This window comes from Panulirus ornatus, chromosome 8, assembly GCF_036320965.1.
Source record: "Panulirus ornatus isolate Po-2019 chromosome 8, ASM3632096v1, whole genome shotgun sequence".
NCBI lineage: Eukaryota > Metazoa > Arthropoda > Malacostraca > Decapoda > Palinuridae > Panulirus > Panulirus ornatus.
Genome location: NC_092231.1, coordinates 41,477,786 through 41,483,785, shown reverse-complemented (window position 1 = coordinate 41,483,785; position 6,000 = coordinate 41,477,786).

The following is a 6,000-nucleotide window of genomic DNA, read 5'->3' as shown; positions in this document are numbered from 1 at the left end:
GGAGGAGGAGGAGGAGGAGGAGGATTAAGACGAAGAAGAGGATGGGGGATTGATGGGATTCAGGGGGAGGATGGGTAGCGGTTGTTGAGGATTGTTAGGGAGGAAGGGAAGGTGTGTGGTGAAAGCGGAGAAGGTGCTGTGGCGTTTGGTGGGGATGGGGCGAGGAGAAGGAGGGAGAAAAAAGGTGTGGTGTACCATAGAAATGGGTTGAGGTTTGACTCAGGCGGGATGAAGTGAGAGAGAGAGAGAGAGAGAGAGAGAGAGAGAGAGAGAGAGAGAGAGAGAGAGAGAGAGAGAGAGAGAGAGAGAGAGAGAGAGAGAGAGAGAGAGAGAGAGAGAGAGAGAGAGAGAGAGAGAGAGAGGCGTAAAACCCTTGGCTCGTCGTGTGTGAGAGGGGTGGAGATCTCGGACACTTGTGAGAGTTCGACTAATTGAAAATGCGTCGAACGCTAATGATGTGTGGCTGTATGTGTACGTGTGTGTGTGTGTGTGTGTGTGTGTGTGTGTGTGTGCGTGTGTTCACGAACCACTCCTCTATGCATCGAGCAACGCATCTTCCTCGGACTCCACACACACACACACACACGCAGAGGGAGCAACTCATTTGCAACCAGGCGGTGGTGAGGGGGCCCTGATGATGGCTTCAGGTTGCCACTTCAGGTCACACCTATTCCTAGGGCTATTCCCGACTCCCTCCCTCAGGCGGCTAATTCCGTCCCTGGACATTGCACTGAAATCGGATCCTTCTCAAGGAGACGTGAGCGAATTCAATGAAATTCCTCCTTCCTACACGTTCTAGGTGGCGGATCACCTCCAAGGCTTATGATAAGGTTACCAAAAGGACATTCTGTAATCCACGTTCTCCTTCTCTTTGCAGGAGCGCATGTCGCTGGCCTTGCGAGAGAGCGTGCGCAAGGCGTTGGCTTCCACGAATTTAGTTATTCTTTTTTTTTCGTGTGTGTGTGGGGGGGGGGGGGGGGACTGAACGTCACTCGTGTTAGAGTGCGTCAGAGCGTGCTGGAGCACACTAGGAAAAAGAAATGTTCCTTTACGAGCAAATGATGAAAGACTCGACGTGAATTGCTGGCTGGCAGAACTCTGGGCTCGAAAGCTGCCCACCAGGGACATATCGAGTCAAAGGTGCATATTAAAAGCTTAGAGGAACCGCCAGCCTGATTTCATGATTATAGGTATTGTATCTCCAGCGTTCTACACAGTGTACTTAAGACATGGTTGAGGCATCAGTTGGGGAAGTTAAAGAGGCACTGTGAACCCGGTGTTAAAAGTATATACTCGTCTTTAATCATATACGTAACTATGAGCGAGAATGAAAGGAACACGCACACGCAAGTACAAACACACACACACACACACACACACACACACACACACACACACATGTATATTGATATATATATATATATATATATATATATATATATATATATATATATATATATATATATATATATATATATATATATATATATATATATATATATATATATATATGTTATCCCTGGGGATAGGGGAGAAAGAACACTTCCCACGTATTCCCTGCGTGTCGTAGAAGGCGACTAAAAGGGGAGGGAGCGGGGGGCTGGAAATCCTCCCCTCTCTTTTTCTTTTTTTTAATTTTCCAAAATAAGGAACAGAGAACGAGGCCAGGTAAGGATAATCCCTCAGAGGCCCAGTCCTCTGTTCTTAACGCTACCTTGCTAACGCGGGAAATGGCGAATAGTTTGAAAGAAAGAAATATATATATGTGTGTGTGTGTGTGTGTATGTGTGTGTGTGTGTGTGTGTGTGTGTATTCTCTTCTTGTACCATAAATCTTTATTGATATCCCGCAGCGTAAACAAGGTGGTCTTGATTAGGGCATTCAGTTATCCGTACCGCTTCAGCCAACATAGAAAAAAAATATAGGGGTATAGAAACACGGTACGAAATGGACGAAAACGTATTACGGGGGCAAATACACTCATGAATAGAGAGAAAGACAGGAAAACTGTTGACCATTCATGGAGATTAATAAGCAAAGAGAAGAGGATATTGGCACAAATAAAGTGATTAATTTCTTTGACAAATTTCATAATCATTTCTTTCCCACTGCAGAAAAAAACTGTATTTGAATGTGTGATATTTGTACTTGAAAAATAACGGGCATAGAAGCGATCTTCTACTTATTAGCGATAAATGGTAACATTTTGAGGAGCATATATGATTAAACACTTACGGAGCAGATAACACTTTGCATTTCCTTAGGAACCTTAGTAATTCAGTTACAGACTTTCCTGAAAAACATCAATATATCATTGAATGCAACTCTCTCCTTAACAATACATGTTGCAAACCTTGCATTGCCTCCCATTTTCTAAGAGAGAATCAAGGTCTTTCAACATCTATTAGGAAAGCACGGCGAAGGCACCTTCACTTCATTCACGAGAAAGAATATGTTGAGCAGTATGCATTAATCAGGATAATGTAACGATGTACATTTACACAAATGAAACGTTTCAATTAGTTTGCGTACGAGGAAAGGCTTGTGGGGTTGCCTAAGCAATAGGCTTGCCAGCTGTTAGTTGCCTGTAATCCCTAGACGAGACTCAGGGGTCGAGAGGTCAAGGTAAGGTCAGCAATTGCCAGGTCGTCGTGGTAACGCTTGACTGTGTTGAAAGTAGTAATTTGCCGTCTAAAAGCCAGGAGGGAGAGCTCGAGACCGTGTCTGAAATCTAGGATGCAAGATTGAAGAGTGACGTGGAGTGCATTATTTTCTGAGAGGTAATAGGGTAGACAATATCGAGAGAGAGGCTTGTTTGTTGTTGTTTGAGATTAAGCCTGCGTACAACTCAGGAGGTGCGGGCCCTATACCCTAGGGTGACGGCCCGCCGGTGGCGAGGGACTTAAGCACTGGGCCTAGGGGGTTGGGCTTGTTATCCCACCCGACCACCAAGAGAGCCAGGCTCCTTCTGTCTTGCGAGGCGATAGATGGACAAGGTCGGGGCAGTGTTCCGATAGAGAGAGGACTACGTCCTGAGATCCAAAGGTGGGGCGACATTCTGAGAGCGAGGAGAAGGTTAAAGTTCTGAAAGGCAAAGGAAGGATGATATTCTCAGAGTAAAACAAAAAGAGGAAGTTGTGAAAGACAAAGGAAGGACGATATTCTCAGAGCAAAGTAGAAAGATGAAGCTCTGAAAAACAAAGGAAAAACGATATTCTGAGAGCAAAACACGAAGACGAAGTTCTGAAAGCCAAAGGAAGGATGATATCTCAGAGCAAAGTAGAAAGAGGAAGTTCTGAAAGACAAAGAAAGGACGATATTCTCAGAGCAAAGTAGAAAGACGAAGTTCTGAAAGACAAAGGAAAAACGATATTCTGAGAGCAAAACACGAAAACGAAGTTCTGAAAGACAAAGGAAGGACGATATTCTCTTGGTCAACACAGGATTAACGTTCTAAAAGCCAAGAGACAGGAAGACAAAAGACAAAAGACAAGAGAGAGGAAGACAACCTTTAGGGAAGCAGGAAAAGGGAAAAGCTTTCATTAAAGTCTTCAGGATGATCTTTTCAGAACCTATTAAGGGATATCCAAAGAGAAGAAAATACGAGGTGGGTGGGTTAATGTTCCGAGGGATGAGAGAAAACGGAATGCGATGAGAGGGGGGAACGCTTGATTACGACCTATAAGTAGTAAGGAGAGAGAGAGAGAGAGAGAGAGAGAGAGAGAGAGAGAGAGAGAGAGAGAGAGAGAGAGAGAGAGAGAGAGAGAGAGAGAGAGAGAGAGTAATCATACACACACACACACACACACACATATGGCAGGCAACCACACGCGCCCCTCAAACAAAAAACAAACATCAATCAGCAACAAAAATAAAAACCAACAACAGAACTCCTATATCAACATTCCAAAAGCCCCACCAGCGGCTTCCTGGGGAAACACACACCAGCAATGCAAATGAAACCGTTGTTAAAACTTCAAACTTTATAGCAATAATCGCTATTTAAGCTCTTTTTTTTCGCTAGCCAATAATCGCTATTTAAGCTTTGTCTCTTTTTTTTCGTCGTTATGTCAAAGGCTTGATCACATAGCAGTCATTTGCTTTATATAGTGCTTGGGTTTGGGCTACACTATAAAGCATCATTTTTTCATTCTTTTTTAGCCGTTTTTTATTGATGCTGAATATATATATATATATATATATATATATATATATATATATATATATATATATATATATATATATATATATATATATATATATATATATATATATATATATATATTTTTTTTTTTTTTTTTTTTTATACTTTGTCGCTGTCTCCCGCGTTTGCGAGGTAGCGCAAGGAAACAGACGAAAGAAATGGCCCAACCCCCCCCCCCCCCATACACATGTACATACACACGTCCACACACGCAAATATACATACCTACACAGCTTTCCATGGTTTACCCCAGACGCTTCACATGCCTTGCTTCAATCCACTGACAGCACGTCAACCCCTGTATACCACATGACTCCAATTCACTCTATTTCTTGCCCTCCTTTCACCCTCCTGCATGTTCAGGCCCCGATCACACAAAATCTTTTTCACTCCATCTTTCCACCTCCAATTTGGTCTCCCTCTTCTCCTCGTTCCCTCCACCTCCGACACATATATCCTCTTGGTCAATCTCTCCTCACTCATTCTCTCCATGTGCCCAAACCATTTCAAAACACCCTCTTCTGCTCTCTCAACCACGCTCTTTTTATTTCCACACCTCTCTCTTACCCTTACGTTACTTACTCGATCAAACCACCTCACACCACACATTGTCCTCAAACATCTCATTTCCAGCACATCCATCCTCCTGCGCACATCTCTATCCATAGCCCACGCCTCGCAACCATACAACATTGTTGGAACCACTATTCCCTCAAACATACCCATTTTTGCTTTCCGAGATAATGTTCTCGACTTCCACACATTTTTCAAGGCTCCCAAAATTTTCGCCCCCTCCCCCACCCTATGATCCACTTCCGCTTCCATGGTTCCATCCGCTGACAGATCCACTCCCAGATATCTAAAACACTTCACTTCCTCCAGTTTTTCTCCATTCAAACTCACCTCCCAATTGACTTGACCCTCACCCCTACTGTACCTAATAACCTTGCTCTTATTCACATTTACTCTCAACTTTCTTCTTCCACACACTTTACCAAACTCAGTCACCAGCTTCTGCAGTTTCTCACATGAATCAGCCACCAGCGCTGTATCATCAGCGAACAACAACTGACTCACTTCCCAAGCTCTCTCATCCCCAACAGACTTCATACTTGCCCCTCTTTCCAGGACTCTTGCATTTACCTCCCTTACAACCCCATCCATAAACAAATTAAACAACCATGGAGACATCACACACCCCTGCCGCAAACCTACATTCACTGAGAACCAATCACTTTCCTCTCTTCCTACACGTACACATGCCTTACATCCTCGATATATATATATATATATATATATATATATATATATATATATATATACATATATATATATATATATATATATATATACACAGTGATTGGTTTGAACTAATTGCTAGTTTTATTACCAGATGAGTTTTTTCAAAGAATCAAATGAAAACAATACATACATTACATTGGCTATGATCTGTCGCATATAGTGCAGGAACGATTATATACGTGGATGAATATCGACACACAAACAAAAAAAAATTATTTCTGTTTGGAAAGCCTAATTTTTAGCACAATATTTGCGCTTGAAACTAAAAAAAAAAGAAAAACAGTGCCTGTGATAGCAAGGTCTTAGGTCTCCCGTATGACACTCGTCTAATGAGGATACTTCTGCAGTCATTACTATCACTAAAACCCTCGCATCGAAATTGCTGACGTACTCACTCACCTCATCTCAAAACACACACCTCTCTTCCTCACTCCTATCTCTACCAAGATCCTAATGACTATCAATCACCCACTTTTCGTAGTCCACTTTCATCT